Source organism: Palaemon carinicauda, chromosome 8 (genome assembly GCF_036898095.1).
Source record: "Palaemon carinicauda isolate YSFRI2023 chromosome 8, ASM3689809v2, whole genome shotgun sequence".
Taxonomy (NCBI): Eukaryota; Metazoa; Arthropoda; class Malacostraca; order Decapoda; family Palaemonidae; genus Palaemon; species Palaemon carinicauda.
This window is the reverse complement of record NC_090732.1, coordinates 133,039,889-133,060,062: the sequence shown is the minus strand read 5'-3', so window position 1 is coordinate 133,060,062 and position 20,174 is coordinate 133,039,889. Positions and strand designations below refer to the sequence as shown.

General features: G+C 34.7%; 1 long non-coding RNA gene across 1 annotated transcript in view; it reads right to left on the bottom strand.

Annotated features, from left to right (window-relative positions):
- Positions 1-5,554: 5,554 nt before the first annotated feature.
- Positions 5,555-20,174, bottom strand: part of LOC137644989 (uncharacterized) — a 330,813-nt gene continuing 316,193 nt past the window's right edge. The window contains exon 3 of the long non-coding RNA XR_011045249.1: positions 5,555-5,651. This is a non-coding gene — a long non-coding RNA (uncharacterized lncRNA). The remainder of the gene's footprint in view (positions 5,652-20,174) is intronic.

Below are 20,174 nucleotides of genomic sequence, written 5' to 3'. Positions count from 1 at the left end.
CTACAAGCCCAAGGGCACCAACAGTGAAAGTAGCTCAGTGGAGGAAGGAAATACGGGAATAGTGAATGAATTCGTATAATGAATGGAAAAATGCTAAAATCAGTAATAACTGGTCGAAGCTATAATAAAGCTCCTAGAATACTGTTAAGTATGGTGCCTTTCAGTGGAGAAGGCTTGACTGTTAGACTCAACTTCATACCTAGCAAGGCAGTATGGAAAGATCTGGGAACAATGGATAATCTGAATTATGAAAAACCTTATGCAAAATGCACAAAGAACTAGGTGAATGACGATGCCAGATATTCATATCCAAAATCAGGAATTAGATATTGATACATTATAAGTTTAGTCCAACAATTTACGATCAGACTCAGCAGCTGAGAATCAGGTAGGCTAATAATTCTCGAAACACGGTAGATTGAATGAACTAAAACACTTCTCAAGGATACCATGATTGCTTTTAGTATTAGTCATGACTTCATCCAGTCCAGCAGATATTAATTTACCTTTTCCTTGTCATACCGTACCTAAATGAGATTTTGACATCTTGCTTCAGTCACACGAAATTCAAGTCTTAAAAATGGCTCGCTGCTAAGTTATCTTTATGAGAAATTGCCCTCATCGCACATAGAGATAAAATCGAAATGGGGACAAAAGAGTTATTGGCGAGATAAAGTATGAGTGTAATACAAATATCTTGACCCAAAACAGAAGAACCTTTAAACTCTGAATTGGAAATCTTCTCTCAACATTAGTTGTCTTCGGAAAAGCTAAAAAAAATCACTTCAATATTGCCATTATTTCACGCTGGTTTTTTTTTTTTTTTTTTTTCGTTTTTAATCTTGCTGGTAACAATATATTTCCTGGTGAATTCATTTGGTTTCCACCGACAACTGCCCCAGTAAAGAGTTCTCGTGGTGAGACATTACCATTATCATTACTATCATCATTAAGTTTTGGATATAATCCAATTTTCCAAAGGTCCTCTCTTATCTTCGTGCGAACATTCAATTCTATTTCAAACAGAATAAGAAAAATTTGTACAAACGGCTAAATTTATTGTAATTATAAAAACATTTCCCTCGATATTAGTATTACATTGTTTTTCAACTCATACCATTACTATTTCACAAAACTGTGCTCTACTGCTTAGCCTGTCACTCTCCAGTAAATCCAACATCATCAATTTGATTGCATTCACCAAAACCCTCCAGGATATAAATGCCACTATTATCAGTTTATTCATTCGATTTATTTTACCTTACCATATTTGCAAAAAACAATATGTAAGATTACGAAATTATTTTTCCCGTGAGAGGCGAAGAAATGTCTATCTTTTTCATATGTGAAAGTTTTCGTGGTTAAATCAATTTCTTTTAATGACATACTATCCAAGGAATCGTGTACACACTGGGGGTATGAGAGAGAGAGAGAGAGAGAGAGAGAGAGAGAGAGAGAGAGAGAGAGAGAGAGAGAGAGAGAGAGAATATACATATATACATAATATATATACTGTATATATATATATATATATATATATATATATATATATATATATATATATGTATATATATATATATATATATATATATATATATATATATATATATATATATATATATATATATATACTCTTTATAAGTTGGGACACATTAACGTGATGAAAGGGTTTGTGTACCGCCATGATCAACAAAGCTGTACTATTCAGGTCCAACCATACAAGGTTGGTTTCCTGCGATCAATCAGACCAAAATATCCCACCATCAACAATCCGCAATGACCAGCATGGTGATGAAAACTGGACAACCCCAGGACATAGATAATGATAATGTCTCAGGCCTTTGCCTTGCAATGGTCTGGAAAAGGCTGCGATTGTTGTTATTGATGATATATATATATATATATATATATATATATATATATATATATATATATATATATATATATATATATACATAAATATGTATATATAATATATATATATAAATATGTATATATATATATATATATATATATATATATATATATATATATATACTGTGTATATGTATATATATATACTGTGTATATGTATATATATATATATATATATATATATATATATATATATATATATATATATATATATATACATACAGTATGTGTGTAAATATATATATATATATATATATATATATATATATATATATATATATATATATATATATATATATGCACATAAATATATATATTTGTATAATGTATGTGTATAAAAATCTAGAACAATCAACGAGAGTATCCCTTAGTGGTGCGTACATCAGATTTAGTTGTTAGATATTAAATGGAGCAGAGATTCCATGAAGGCAATTGTTATTAGCGGTAAAAGAGACTTTATGGGAAGATAAAGATTTATGATCGATCACCAAAAGAAAGACAAAATCTAACCTCTCCACTCAAAGGCTAAAACTTAGTGCTCGAGGTGACTTACGTTTCTTCCGTGGTAGTATCTCATCAGGCGACTGGCGTCTCAGGGAACCTTCAATTTACAATTACAGAACAAACAGCGGGAGAAGAGGTCCAAACAACAGCCATGACTGTTATCATAGGATCGTATTCGTCATTAAAAAGCCAAAGATTTGTTACCAACATTCTTTATGTTGCAATTATTGCAGAAGAAAAAATTAAATTTGGAATTATCTACTGAAGTGCAGCCCATAAATATAAAATACAGCTCACTGACAACAAACGCAACATAAGGACATAAATTATACTTCACGGGAAAAAACAATCATTAAGTTAAATATAAATCAACTAATAACATCAGATCATAAAGGTAATCATAAAAATTTAGTGCAACCCATAAACTTTAAACACGAACAAAAAAAATCAATAAACAAAAAATGGGATCAATGAACATAATTTGTAACCCAAAAACTAAAATTGAAAGTCAATATCATTAAAAGCATCATATGAGCAGACTGAAAATAAAGTCCTAATCAGCATCAAGCGTAAAAGAAGATAAACATTAAATGAAATCATTATGCGTAAAATATAACCCATACATTTATACAGCAAGGTATATAATAATAATAATAAGAAGAAGAAGAAGAAGAAGAAGAAGAAGAAGAAGAAGAAGAAGAAGAAGAAGAAGAAGAAGAAGAAGAAGAAGAAGAAGAAGAAGAAGAAGAAGAAGAAGTCCAAGTCCAAGTCCAACACCACGCTTTCCATTTACCCCCAAAATAATGCAATCCTGCAGTTCTCATATTCTTGCACAGTAATTAGATGGTCATTTAAATTCTGGGAAAGCAATAATTAGCAAAATATGTTGAGGGGGGGGTTATAAAAAGAAAATAGCTCGGTTTCCTCACTAAACGACTTGGAAGTGACGTGTCAACATAGTCAACCAAACAGAATTCGTGATGCCAGCGTACATGAACATAAGTTCGTGATGCCATCGTACATTTGATATACTGTATATTCAAAATATACTTAATGAAAAATTGAAAGATTACTCAAAAGTGCCCATAAAATATGCAAGTTACAATAGTGACACTTTTGAGTACCCACTCAATTTTTTTATCAAGTATATTTTGAATATACAGTATATTAAATGTACTATGGCATCACGATCTTCTGTTTATGTACGCTGGCATCATGAATTCTGTCTGGTTGACTATGTTGACACGTCACTTCCAAGTTGTTTAGTGAGGAAACCCAGCGATTTTCTTTTTATAACCCCTTCCCCCTTCCTCAACATATCTTGCTAATTATTGCTTTCCCAGAATCTAAATAACCACCTAATTACTGTGCAAGAAGATGAGAACTGTAGGATTGCATTATTTTGGAGTAAATGGAGAGCGTGGCGTTGTAAACAATTAACAAAAGTTATTTTCACCAAACAAAATACATATATGGAAAAACTACACTAGAATAACTAATTCTAATTAACCTTGATGAATGTGTAGGGATTAATGTGTGTGTAATTGTGTAGAGGTTTCTGCGAGTATGCACTCAATCTGACTCCTTTGTGTATGTGAGTGCGTATCCACAACATGGCAGCAAAAGAGACTAAGCAATGTTCTTAAACGGCAAAGAGGTCTTTGTAACGGTTAGCGAAGGAGAAATATGACACGGGATTCAGTACACCCAATGGAGCAGAAGAAACGACAGGGAACTGGTGCCGTAAAGATGAAGAATCGCGTAGTAGATGATAATTCAGGAAAGGAGACCACCCGGAAGAGATATATTGCTGACTCGGCAAAATTGCTTATTTACGTAAGATACATATTTGCTGCTGACCATGACTACTCGACGATATTATCGCAGTAAAGGAAACAAAAAAGTTGTCTCTAGATTTTCAATTAATCGCTTCAACTGATACAATATGACAATGGTCTTAGATCGTTTACATACAGTATAGATAGAGAGGAAAACTCGAACGTTATTAATAAATAGATAAACTTATTGTTTTGGTTATTTCATTTACATCTAAAATGAAGCCAAATATATCATCGTTCTTTAAATTCATATGATCATTTCATTCATTTTCGAATGCTGTACTTTGGACCAAAAAGAATATAAAACAAAACCCGATATGATACTGAAGACAATTCATCTAAAGTTATAACACTAAAAATAAACTGTCCGAAGTTATAACACTGACAAACAAATTATCCGAAGGTGTAAAATTGTAGACAATTTGATATGTAACAGCGAAAAAAAATGTCGACAAATTGACGAAAAATGATCAAAAGGTATAATACTGGAGACGCATTATTCATTGGTATATCATCGAAGACAAATTAGCTTAAAAAATTATATAAAAATAAAGGAAATGGCTGACTGGTCTAATTCAGGTCAAAACCATTGCATCCTTAATATAAACTGGAGAGAGGAGACGTAAAATGGAATCATTTGAACAAAATGTCAAATTTATAATACTCATAAACTCCTCGTCTACAAAGGAAAGGATGACCCTTACCAAGGAACGCTCCAGCAACGTTCGGGAGGTGTGACCGGGCCTTAATTGGAGAAGGATCCAAGCAAGATGGAAATGTAATTCAGCGGTTTCAACTTTTGGTCAGGAGTAAGACGAGGTTTTCTGTCATGCGTGAAATAGCAAAGAACATCGCACTGGGGAAACTTAATAATTGTCTATACAGTAGCCGCATTCATTGGTTTTAAGCGGTCAAATATATGAATCTGATAACTTACAAATATAGACATATCTAAGAATGGCAAGATAGTTTTCCTTCAATTCAACAACGAAACATCAGGGAATACCAAAAAAGCGATAAAAACATTAATCAAAACTAGCCAAATTGGTTTAAGCGACATGAGCCTGATAGTGAAAAATGGGAAAAATTTAAAGGAAAAATTACCTTTTTTTCAATCAATATAAAATAGAAAAATCTTGTCAACAAACACATTACAAAATCCACCAGATATCACACACACATGCACACCAACACCCACAAACACACACACACACACACACACCAACACCCACACCCATATATATATATATATATATATATATATATATATATATATATATATATATATATATATATATATAGTAATCAACTTACCTCATTAAAATGTATGATGAGTAAATAAGCACGATTCAGTCGAGAAAACAACTATTGAAAACCAGATGAAATTTCCCGTACCTGTAAAAGCAAAAATAAAACATTTTACGTTCGGCTCCCACAAGTTACCATAGCAACTGAATATACAGTAGGCTATTAGAATCGGTTTACAACTTTACTAGTTGAATAAAGGGGAGGGAAAAAGTTTTGTTTCATCAGGAAGAGATATTACTGTTTTTATTATTATTGTTATTATAATCATTGTTATTTGTACAGTAGCGGTGCAACTATTTATTGGAATTATCATAAAATACTATTAACTTCCATAGAAAACAAAAAAGAGAAAGGAGAACACATAAGAAAATCAATAAATTGAGACAAAAAAGCAAACATGATTACATACTTCCAAACAAATAGCCAAATATAACACCTCCAGGAACAATAAAATCGAGAGAAATTAGATTAGTGAGTTCTCTGTGTCCAATATCCAGAGTCTCAGATGTAAATAGATGCATTAAAAAAAGTTACAGGAGTTGGACAGCTTCTGAAAGAAACCATGCAGCTGAATCCGGGGAAGATGCCGCTAATATACAGAAAGTCTCTTGACCTATTCCAGTGAGCCACGAAGGCATATCCATGTAGGATCTCTCTCTCTCTCTCTCTCTCTCTCTCTCTCTCTCTCTCTCTCTCTCTCTCTCTCTCTCTCGTAGACTATTAATAAAAGGGACCCAAAAAAATTCATCTCCCAAGTAAGACAACGATTTCAAAAATCATTTCACTTCCGCTTGAAATACTTCATACAAGGAGTTCATGTCTAATCTAAGGCGGCTAAGGCGCAAGTTAAATGTCTCGATTTTACCTGTTAGGTTACGACCTACGAAAGCCACTTTACCACAATTGGGTATTGTCAGTTCTCGGATGGGTTACTATCAGAAAAGAAAAACTCAATGCAGCTCACAGTTCCTATACTTACCCGAAGGGTTGAGTGGACAAGGATAGCAGCGTCATGCCATAAAATAATGCATAAAACTTTTAATAGACCAAAATGAAAGCATGTGACGTTGAGTTGTATAAATTAGGCTCACGACACCCTGAGACACTGTTCTAAGGACTTTTCCAATTTCTATTCCGAAAAGATCGTCAGCAAAAAAAAATAAAATGTAAATTTATCTTGGACTTTTCAAAAACCCAATAAAAAGATTAGATATTACCCATTACAATGCCCCTGAAACGGAGGCCAGCCAGAGGGACTACAGGAAATGAGTAAAAAAGGACATTAGACTAGGACAAATACCAGTCTTTTCGTTATCTAGATTTTTCAAAACTCATTTTTTCATTCAATTATATCACAATCATTTTTCTTGCGAGTCCATACTTGTCTGACATACATACATACATACAAACATATATATAGATATACATATAATATATATATATATATATATATATATATATATATATATATATATATATATATATATATATATATATCCAAATAAGCCATATATATTTTTGATACATTAATGTCTGGATTCTCTTAACGACCTCGGGATCAGAGCCCCAGGCGAAATCACACAAAGACAAGAGCTTGGGTCCGGCCGGGAATCGAACCCTGGTCGGCAGCTTGTATAAACAGTGACTAAACCACTTGGCCACGAAGAAAGATAAAAGTCAATGACAATTCTTCTGTACTTATACCTGTCGAATTCAGGTGTTTTGTACTTAGAATTGAAATCAACCCATCTTCACCATCGTAGCTAATTGGTAGTTTGTTACTTGGCATTCAATTAATGATAAATTTTGCACATTTAGACGTGTTTTTCTTATTCAAATAAGCCATATATATTTTTGTTACATTAATGTCTGGATTCTCTTAACGACCTCGGGATCAGAGCCCCAGGCGAAATCACACAAAGACAAGAGCTTGGGTCCGGCCGGGAATCAGATGGGTTAATTTCAAATCTAAGTACAAAACACCTGAATTCGACAGGTATAAGTACAGAAGAATTGTCATTGACTTTTATCTTTCTTCGTGGCCAAGTGGTTTAGTCACTGTTTATACAAGCTTGCCGACCAGGTTTCGATTCCCGGCCGGACCCAAGCTCTTGTCTTTGTGTGATTTCGCCTGGGGCTCTGATCCCGAGGTCATTAAGAGAATCCAGACATTAATGTATCAAAAATATATATGGCTTATTTGAATATGAAAAACACGTCTAAATGTGCAAAATTTACCATTAATTGAATGCCAAGTAACAAACTACCAATTAGCTACGATGGTGAAGATGGGTTGATTTCAATTCTAAGTACAAAACACCTGAATTCGACAGGTATAAGTACAGAAGAATTGTCATTGACTTTTATCTTTCTTCGTGGCCAAGTGGTTTAGTCACTGTTTATACAAGCTTGCCGACCAGGGTTCGATTCCCGGCCGGACCATAGCTCTTGTCCTTGTGTGATTTCGAATGGGGCTCTGATCCCGAGGTCGTTAAGAGAATCCTGACATTAATGTATCAAAAATATATATGGCTTATTTGAATATGAAAAACACGTCTAAATGTGCAAAATTTATCATTATATATATATATATATATATATATATATATATATATATATATATATATATATATATATATATATATATATATATATATATATATTCGGTCAATAACTTAACAATCACTTTTATTGTATATGCATACTGGTAGGACTCTCTCTCTCTCTCTCTCTCTCTCTCTCTCTCTCTCTCTCTCTCTCTCTCTCTCTCTCTCTCTCTCTCGTGTGTGTATGTGTATACGTAAGACTCGAGTTAGTTAACTAAGGCCACGTAATCCCAAAGAAGGAACTCTTTCGGATAACTTCTTTCTATTTAGAACTTGCATTAGATTTATACCCTCCTTGACTGATTTTGAAAACAAGGAAATCAGAGCCACAAAAAGCGAATCTCTTCCAGTTTTAAAACCAGGAATCCGACCCTTAATCCGATTGAGGAATCTGAAGAGAGAGAGGGAAGCCACATTCAGAATAGGAAATAAAACCATCGCAGAAATATTTCGCCTCTCGGTACCAATCAAGTTTTCATCTCGGTCATCCTGTTCATTTGTCTCACACAAGACTCGACTTCCTTTTTCCCTGCTGCCCTAAATGAATTCTCTGATGACGGATCTCGCTCTTCGCCTTCGATTCGATATTCATTTATTTGTTATGTGAGGGATTGAAGGCCATCTGATATTTGGCTTTTAAATGGTGGCTGACATCGAGCTTCTGATATACCCAAGTACCCGCTCCTTCTAATGAAGAGAAAATATTAGACATACGGTAAAGAGCAACGATGTTTTATCAAAATTCAGCCTAATTTGAATTAGACTAAAAAGGCTTTCGATCTTAGTTTAAGAGAAGTTTCCCCAAAAACAGTTTCTCATAATTCCTGTCTTTCTTATTCCCAAAATGATTAAATTTTTCGATGGAATATAAAGGAAAAATCAATATATGATTTTGTGCGTACTTTGTTCATCTACTAATATCCAAGAAATTGCAATTATTTATTCAATTTTATATTTCAAATGAGTTAAATGTTTGTAGCTATTATTCCAGCAATATAAAAACCCACCCATCCCGATCCACAAAAGTTAAAAATCAATCCCATGTCACCAAGAATGTTTTTATATCAATAACATCTTTGTCCTAAAATAATGAGACTTATCAAATTTGTTTCTGAATTCCTCTTAACTAAGAAAAGTTCCTGTACCATTAAAAGATTAGTTTTATATCTCAGTTATGAAGTAGACCCAAACGCTCTCTTCTGTCCGGTTTTGGTGCCACCCCACTACTGCCACAACACAGGAAGGATAACCTCCCAACCACTGGCAGTAGCCTAGATTTAATCTTTCCTTCTGGGAAGAATTAAACTGATACTTTCCTTCGGAGCTTGAGTCCTCACACAGAATGTAATTTTGTTGGTTGCATTGGTGTTCAATTATTTCTTGTTTGGAAATCAAGAAGGAAACACTTCGGTCAGCTAGGTACTGGTGGCATCATGGATAAGACCACGGCTTGTTAAGAAAGCTCCGGATAGATTGGCAGCGCAAACGGGTCCGGAGGTTATGCCATCGGCTAGTAATGACCGAGTTATGGTTAGGTTTAGATATATAACATTAACATAGCACTAGCCACCGAATCACAGGCCATGGAAATTTATAAGTACTCTATATAAAGACTGATTGGACTACGTCCTTAAAGACAAAATTAAAAGTCTGATTCTTAAAGTAATCTTATATATTCCAATATTTCTGAGATTTAAACATAATCCTAAATTTCTTCTTAGAAAATTAATTTAACTTCGGAATCCGATACGATGAAATTGCTATCTAAAAAATTTAAATATCATAATAAAATTCTGCAAGAATTTACCTCATGTCATTTACTAAATCATTTGGTATAAAAGAATCTTTCACCCTTCCTGTTTATTGAAGATATATATATATATATATATATATATATATATATATATATATATATATATATATATATATATATATATATATATATATAACACAAATATAACATGGTTACTTCCCTAACAACGTAAATAAAAAAAAAAAACTTCATTAGCTTGAATCCCACATTCATGGAAAGGGTACAAGTAGATTAAAAGAGAATTACTACTGAAGCCCTTATGATGTCCAATGTATATCATCGATCAGACATTTAATCATTTGTTGAAATAAAATATCACATTTGTGAACGAAAACAGTACTTTGATCGGAAGTTAATTACCAGTAGTTGTCAGTGAATTCAACTGCTCGCATACAATTAATTGGCAGTGGGAACTGTGCTCACAAATAGACGTGTCAATTTTCATTCATTTTCCTGATACAATTCTGTTTTAACCGAGTGATGGAAAAAATCTACAGCATCAATCAGAACTCAATCAATTACAGCTCTTGGGTTAATGAAAAAAACTGTAGTTAGTGTAAATGAATAAATAAAAATGCCTCCGTTCATAGATGCATAAAACTGTGAAAAGGGAAGCCACATGGCCATCAGATGCCAAACCCAATGTTTACGATTCCTAAAATAATGTCTTCAAGATAACGTATGTATATATATATATATATATATATATATATATATATATATATATATATATATATATATATATATATATATATATATATATATATATATATATATATATATATATATATATATATATATATATATATATATATATATATATATATATATATATATATACATATATATACTTAGCATTTCACCATGGTCACTACAATCGCCTCGAATACAGGCGAACTAAAAGAATGAATAGAATTCGTCTCCAAAGTAGATCACAATGGCTTAACATAAAGAATCATGGTTTTCATTTGCGTAAATTACATAATGTAGTTCATCTATAAAGGGAAGGGAGACATCCAGGAATGAGACAACTACGGAGGCATAAAGCTGATAAGCCATACCTTGAAAATATGGGAGAAGATCATTGAGAAGAGACTCTGAGATGAAATAACAATTGGTGAGGAACAATTTGGATTCATGCCAGGAAGAAGGACTGTAGAATATTTGCTTTGAGGCAGACGATAGAAAAACATCGGGAGAAACAGAAAGGATTACATATGGTCTTTGTTGACATGGAGAAGGAATACGATCGAGTACCACGTCAGGAACTGTGGAGATGTATGAGAGAAATGGGAGTCCCTGAGAAATACGTAAGAATCACCCAAAATATATATGAAAGGGCAGAAGCAAATGTTAAGTGCAGTATTGGCCTAACAGAAAGTTTCCCAGTAAATGTGGGACTACATCAGGGGTCTGCATTGAGCCCTTACCTATTTGATCTGGTCATGGATGTAGTAACACAAGGTATTAGAGATCAGTGTATGATTTTTGCTGATGATGTTATACTGTGAAGCACTAGGTGGGAGGTAGTAGAAGAGAAACTGGAGGAGTGGAGAAGAGAAATGGAAAATAGGGGATTAAAGATCAGCAGGAAGAAGACAGAGTATTTGAGATTGAAAAATGGCGAGAATGGGGAAGTTAGTTTACAAGGAGAGAGATTGAAAAGAGTTGAAAATTTTAGGTATTTAGGATCAACAGTTGCAGAGGATTGTGATCTGGGGGCAGAAATAAACCACAGAATACAAGCAGGATGAAAGAATTTGAAAAAATTGCGTGGAGTACTGTGTGACAGAAAAATAGGGGTTAAGTTAAAAGGTAAAGTACACAGGACTGTTGTGAGACCGGCAATGATGTATGGAGCGGAGACGTGGGCAATAAAGAAAACAGAAGAGAAGATGGATGTGGCAGAGATGAGAATGTTGAAATGGATGTGTGGGGTGACAAGAAGAGATAAGATACGGAATGAGGTAATTAGGGGTACCACAGGCGTTAGAAAACTATCAGATAAGATCCAATAAAGTAGACTGAGGTGGTATGGTCATGTCATGAGAAGAGATGAACAGTATATTGGGAGGAGAGTGATAGAAATGGAGGTACAGGGACCGAGAAGGAGAGGGAGACCAAAGCGAAGGGGGGTGGACTGTATGTATCAAGGATGACCTTCGATCAAAGGGATTAACCGGTGAAGAGGTGTGGGACAGAGGTAGATGGAGAAAGTTGACCAGAAACATCGACCCCACATAGAAGTGGGAAAAGATGTAGACAAAAGAAGAAGTCCATTACTTTTGAATACCATTTTGAACCATCATGTTACTTTTAATTTATCTCTTACAATAATTATACATGGCGATTAAAAAAAAAAAAAAAAAAAAAAAAAAAACTGAATGATGTCCTCACGAAAAATAGCTTAAATATCTCCCCCGATGCATTTCCTTCTAAAAATAAGACGCAGCAAACTTCCACTAAGCTAGAGACAAAGTTCGGCGGAGGAAAAGGCGTGACTCTCTTGAAGGAAGTTTGACGTCGTGTGTGCCAAAGGGCTCTGGGATCCTTCTCGCCTCAACCCTCAGTACCGGAGGATTTGCTGGCCGAAAATAACCGGGGTCTTTCCTTACACCTATGCACAGAGTTTGATGCGCGAGCACGTTCAAGGGCCAAGGCTTTGGAGAATTTACTCACGCGAAAACCGAAGTTAAATTTCCCACCACCAGATGGAAGCCTCTATAGTTTTTAAAAGCGTTTATTAATTCGACAACTCCAAATATACGCACTGCTTAATTGAATCTTCTCTGTATACAATTAAAAAAGGATAAAAAGCTGCATAAAATAATATGATCGCGATCTACGTACGCAATTCAAGTACGTAAAAGTCTGTAATATTCTATACAATAATTGATTTTTCCTCTATGTTCACCGCCAAAACCATGTGGTATACAGGAGATAAAGTGGATTAGTTCTATGATTGATATCAAAGATGGCTTGGGAAATGGTAACAAGTCTTTTCATGAGCCAGGAATTATGCTTGACTTAGCCGTCTTTTGATATCAAACATCCATTATGTATACACACACGATTGATATCTACTTGGCCTTTCATTTGACGACACTAGGGTTTGATGCCGATGTGAGATGGAAAATTTGTGTATACATATACATATATACATACATACAGAGAAATGATGGACCTACAAATGCTTGGCTGCTGAGAACCTGTAAAATCATTACATAGCAAAGAAAAATGAAGAGAGGTCCCTTGGTCAAAGCAAATACAAACAGACAATAATAAAGAAAGCAAGAGCCAAATTATTGGAAGTTTGGTAAAATTGTGACACGAGGATTCATGATGACTTTGCAAGTAATAGAAGCCATGACCACAACGCTACCTATTTGGCTACGAGAGGACCGGACACTTACAGGAGATAATGAACAGGTGATTAAATCTTAAGAAACCCTAACCCCAATATAAATTCAAATCAAGGTAAAACCCTTTGAGTGGGAAAAAATATTTCTTTGTCACAGCTACTTCGAACTTGAGCAGAGATCTATTCTTTATCAATAAAAATAAAAAGGATTGAGAAGAGAGTGCCAAGGACCGAGGTCTTCTGAAACAGGGTAAGTGAGAAGTTTGAGGAAAGAGGGGGAGGAGGAGAGGTGAGGGGGAGGAAGATATTGGTGGAAGAGGTATGAGCAGGAGACACGGCGAGGAAGGAAAGAGGGGATAGGCATGAGTAGAAGAATCTTCATAAGTCGGGTTTACTCTATGAGAAGTAATAATGCTCGAAGAGCCATTCACTCAATTAGCTGCATCGATTTCTGTTCAACAAGAGAAAATTAAGGTCGAAACCATAATAGTGTAGGAAAATGACTTGAAAACCAGAAAAAAATAGTCTATTCAGGCCAATATATTGAAGAGAAATCATACGTTAAAGGGAAATAGATTGAGCGAGCATCAAACTTTACAAGGAAATTTACCAAGGAATCAAACTTGGTGGGAAATTGGCTTAATTCATTTATCCAATTGAAAGGAGAGAAGTTTTGGGGAGAAACTAAAACCGAAGTATTAAAGGTATTGAGAAAGATTTAGACATTCGAACAGAAATCGATTAAATAAGAATCGTTTGAAAAGTAAAACCTCTATGTCTAAATGGGGCTAAAAAGACCAACCATTAAGGAAAATGTAATACTGAAATCTGCCTCTCTTTATCTCCCCCCCCCCAACCCTCCATCCCTCCCCATTTCTATTGATAGAGGTCTCGGTCTCCTGAGGGACGCTGGTCATAATTACTCAAATGAAAACGGTAATCCTCGGATTAAAAGGTACAGCAGTTATTTTAACTCTATTACAAGGTTCTGAATTTTCTTCCCGCTGGTTTCATTTTACTCTTATAACCTTTCTTAATTATTTCCAGATTATTGCTTCCCTTGCTATTAACCACACTCCATTTTCCTCTCTTTTCCATTATTTTTTACTTAAAAGGAATTTTGCCTAGTCATCGAAACGTTGTCGTCGACTGGCAGCAAAGTCCGAAGTCAGATCTCAAAAAGAACAGCAGCACGATACATTTCTCGCCTTTGAGGAAGACGGGAAAAACAGTTCACATATTCGACAAAATGCAGCCAGTCATCATACGTCACCATGACTTTAATTGACTCATAAATATCTCAAATGACAAGAGAGATAAATACTGAACACCTTCAAAGGAAAAAGAAATCCAGCATCATTATAATAACGCCTTTGTAAAGACACGAATGGTTTTGGAATTATAAGATTATGCGTACTTAGTCATTACAAAACGCAATTTCAAATGACGTTATTTCCAATTCATAAAAAAAGACGATAATTAAGTCAGTAATTTACTCTTGGAGAATGAGGAAAAGGACGTCTTCTTGATATTAGAAGTATTTAGGCAGAATTTTAATTATTCCTCCAAAGACACACACCCTAATACAGTATATGCATACATATGTGAAATTGTATTTTCATGACTAACAGGTAACAGCTTGACTAAGGCACCAGCCTCCCGTTGAGATACTACCGCTAGAGATTTAATTGGGTCCTTTGGCTGGCCAGACATTACTACATTGGATACCTCTCTCTAATTATGGCTCATTTCATCTTTGTCAACACATTCACAAAATAGTATGGCCTATTCTTTACACATTCTCCTCTTTCCTCATACACTTGATAATACTGAAATTACCAAACAATTCTTCTTCTCTCAAGAGGTTTACTGCACTGTAATTGTTCAGAGGCTACTTTCCTCTTGGTAAGGCTAGAATAGAGTCTTCAGGCATGGTAAGCAGCTCTACTGAGAGAAAGACACTTCTTTATCAAACCATTGTTCTCCAGTCTTGCGTTGTGCCATAGCCACTGTATCATGGTCTTCCACTATCTTGGGTTAGAGATGTCTTGCTTGAGGAACACAGTACTCTATCTTGTTTCTCTTTCTTTTGTTATTTTGAAGTTTTTATCCTCTTGTAATTTTCAAGTTTTTTTTTAGTTTATAAATGGAAGATTTATTTTAATGTCATTATTGTTCTTACACTTCTCGAAGTTTTTCCTTATTTCCTTCCCTCAGTGACCTATTTTCCCTGTTGAAGCCCTGGGGCTTATGGCATCCTGCTTTTCCAACTAGGGTTGTAGCTTAGCAAATAATAATAATAGCATTTTGTCCTAAACATGGGCTGCCACAACAGGTTCTCAATAAGACACTGGGAATGAGGTTGCTGACCTATATATTTTTCCTCAACCCCAATAGACCAACTGGTGGGCTGATTGGTGAGAACAGAGACAAAACCTTTCCAAGACAAGACCAGTAAGCTACCAACGAGTTAGGGAGATGTGCCTAAAGTGTGATCAGTAGCATTCTCGCCAACCAAGCCAGGGGATCCAGGTTTGGTACGTCGAAGTGAGACGAGTGGCTGAGTAGTATCCTTTAAAGGCCATATTAATACCTCAATTCAGATAAGCTTAAAATCTAGTAACTGATAGTTCAACTTTTCTGGTGTTCGAAACCAGGGTTAAAAACACCTGGGGCTAAGGCTTCATCTAAAAATTCTTCCTGATAAATATAACATATTTTGGCGACATATATATATATATATATATATATATATATATATATATATATATATATATATATATATATATATACACACACACACATATATATATATATATATATATATATATATATATATATATATATATATATATATATATATATATATATACACACTCTGTTGGTGGCAATTATAAACTGTGAGAAGGCTTCTGATTCTTCCAACACTCCAGCAGTAATATAACGCCCAAAAACAGTCAATAGTTGAATCTTATGTGTGAGAGGCGCCAGTTAGGTGATAACCGAGTTACTGAGAGGCGTGGTGAATGCAACTAAACTTTATTAAACAAGCGTGGAGTTTGTATACAGCAACTTGCGAGCAAGAACGTCTCAAAAATTCAAACATGAAAAAGCTTTTGCTAGCATTAAAACACAGGATGGACTATTAACTGTGCAAGGAAGAGCGAGTGATCAGATAAAAGCTTAAAACTGTTACAGTGTACAAACGTGTAAGAAACACGTGAGGTACATATGTTTGAACACCTAAATATATCTATATGGGAAGTAATGGGAGTGGATTTTGTTGTTCATGCCATATATTTGTGTGAGAGAAACATGTGACAGAAATTACTACATCTTGTGGTTTTCAATGCGGTACGAAAAAGACAATAATTCTACAAACCAAAGCACAGACACTTCAGTCAATTCATCCAAAGCATACGCCTCAGGTTGGGGTGTTAAATGCCACGTGAAAATGTTGATGATATTCATAATCGATTCCCATATAATTAAACATTTGATGCTAAATTATATAAAAATACTAAGAACATTCTTCTTAGACTCACGTAATTACCGATTGCATTTCTAGACAGGAAAACACCAAGCATTTTTATCATTAGAAAGGAGGTTTATTGAATGTCTTAAAAAATAGGTAGCGCAGATAAAATCATTCAAAGAAAATAGTCCGTGAAATTAAAAAATCTCAGACTGCGTAAAGAGAGTTAGAAACCTCCATATAATCTGAAATCAGATATCTAAAAGTCAATGCCCTTCGTGACTTATGTCATCGACTTGAAATTCGACAGAGTTGCTGTCAGGCGGAAACATTGAGATGACATGAATTTGCCTTTTCCCGGGCGTCTTTAGTCACAGATTTCTCCTCCACTTGAAATGATTACGTGACCTCTTGACCTTTGAAATCACAACTCTAAATTCAGCGCGCTTCCGTCCTCATCCAATCAAGAGTCACTTGGGATCTCGCAAAGACGTGCACATTTGATCATCCCAATTTCTGCATGGTTCGGTCGCTGGAAACCGTAAGTGCCTTTTTTCTTTGCAAAACAGTTTTCACATAATATTCATTTAAAGAAGTTGCATCTTTGGCTGAATCTAACTGATACATCATTTTATTTCAAAGAGGAATTTTCACTCAGTATTTATTGGCAAGAAAGAACCTAAGGAATTCAAGGACAGCCATTTCGGTCCTTCATGTTTTTTTTTTTCTTTATTAAATCTATTTTTGTTTGGTTGATTGAGAATGTGTTTGGACTTGGTTCATGACCTTGGGGCATAGGCCCCGGGAAGGGGGCGGAGAGGCCATTCCTGCCGATGCTTAAATGGAGGCGGGGAGGCAAATTCCACCATTGTACCAGGGAATTGTTCAAGGAAGCTGGACTTCAATATGGAACAAAGGATGCGGGGATGGAGGCAAAGGGGTCGAAGGGACGCTACAAAGACCTTTCAGTAATGCTTACAGTGCACCACGTTAGATGACCTGTCGATATTATCCTATTCTGGGTTGAATTGTGTTTGTTCTTATAGTAATTCTACATATTGTTTAGGAATTTCTGTCAAATCTGGTATTAGATTACGTGATAAACAAAGGATTGATCAGCTTCATAACATTTATGTCACATATTTCTCATGGATGAAGGATTCTAGTTATTTCAAAAATACTTCCGCATATTCGTTATCTATAAAAAAAGTTATCCTGATAAAAAGATAAAAAACAGTAAACTACCTAAAAAATTTAAGGCTTATATTTAGGAACACGGCGGAAAAAATATTAAAAAATCTAATGCTCGTTTTCGGAGCTAAAGCCGCGATCATGAAAATACAAGGAGTAATTCCAGCATCGCAAAGGGTCTCTGAAGTTCAGCCCAGCAAGAGCAATAGCATTCTCTAAACTTACTTTTAAATGAGACTCTGCGAACGAAAGAACAGAGCGGAATAGTCCTCAAATCTTCTCGATCTCTCTCAGTTGATTATTCTCAAGAGACGAAATGAATAGACAGAAATGCTTTAGTGAAACTTCGAGAACTCTTGTGACTCTTGACATATCATCAGTCGTCTCGAATTCAAACAGAAAACAATTGGAAATAATGTTCTCTTTTAATAGCAATTGGAGAATATTAATTCCTCGTTGACAGAATACATCAATATCAGAATGTTCTCTTAATGCCGATTGAACCCAAAAGACAAATTAAATCTAATTAACAAAATGGACACAATTTACAAAATGTATCAACAGAGACTTTTTAACTAATGACGAGAATAAACTCTGTGACCAAAGTCCCCGATGTACAAAATCTAACCCTTGTAAAAATACGCCCAACGATCAAAATATATTCAATGTTCCAATAGACAAAATGTGGGAGTGTAGCTTTAAAGTGAGTATATAGTACAGTATTATGAAATGTACATAAAGTTTCTTGTTTGCGAAAACTGACTAACAAATAAAATTCAATAAATATACAAAAGGTAAATAATGGACAAAGCCTGCAATCATGCAATATGTGCACAGTTAACAAAATGTATACCGAACACGAAATTTTTTCTACATATGATAGGTAACCAGATTAATAAATGTCATCAAAAATAAAAATGTACCTAATGTAACCAAAGGACAGATGTACTCGGTGAACCAAAGAGTATATTTTGTTAAAAGTAAACTTTCTGTTCCGAGAGTACAATCCAACGATCTACTGCATTTTCCATTTGATTATACTCTGAATATTTTGTATTATTGGGTAAATGAATTAATTCATCGAGTATATTGTGTCAATTAGATATAATTTGTTTAGTGTATCACTACCCGTAACAAAGTCTAAAATGAACTAGTTTCAGAATTTACGAGAGTTCTAAAATATCTACCGATCTACAAGAACCATCGGTGAATTTCGATTCAGTTTTAAGTATATTCACTCTCTCTTAGTACAGAGGACGCTTGAAGATCTGTTTGAACATAGATCCAAGAACAGTACACGACACAGCAATGGTGCAATAGGATGTAATGAGCAGACCTTTTTCATTGATTCTTTTAGTAGATTGTGTATCCTAACACACATTTCCATATATGTATGAATTTACTCCTTCATAACCTTAGGATGAGTAGTGAAAACAATTATCCGGGCAAATTTGAAATTGTTGGTTAGTTAAGAGAAATGTGATCAATTAGAATTAAATCAAAATCAAGGCAAAACACAACCATTATCCTGTTACAAAATACCTATCACTATAACATATGAATGTGAATAGTCAGTCGTTTAATTAATTCATAGAAAAATACAATCCACAGTAATAAAAGATTATACAGTAAATACAACTTGGCCAAAATTTAATCTTGTCAGGTTGTAAAGAATAACTACCTGCTGATTTAATCCAGCCATATCTAATCTACTAAATTCTATTTAAAATCCACAGTCAATAAATTTTCAAGGTTTTTATGCCCTCTGGAAGTAGCAAATCTTGAACGATAGCTTAATGTTCTTCAAGCAAAAAATGAAACTTATTTCTTAAAAAAATAAGCACTATATAATGGTTATCTATAGGGGAAGAATTTCTTCCAGGTGAACAATTTTGGACCACAGAATTATGCATTTTCACTTGACTGCACTGCATGCTTAGTCCAAAGGCTTATAGGCCGCTCATGAATGGCAGGGGCAAGGGACAGTGACATTGCCCTATCCAGCAGGACAATATCCAAGAGACTGACCATATACACATATGACCCCTCTCCACCCAAGCTAGGACCAAGGAGGGCCAGGCACTGACTGCTGATAACTCCGCAGATAGAACTATAGGCTCCCTTAAACACCCTATCCTTAGCTCACAAGGAGGGTGAGGTTGCA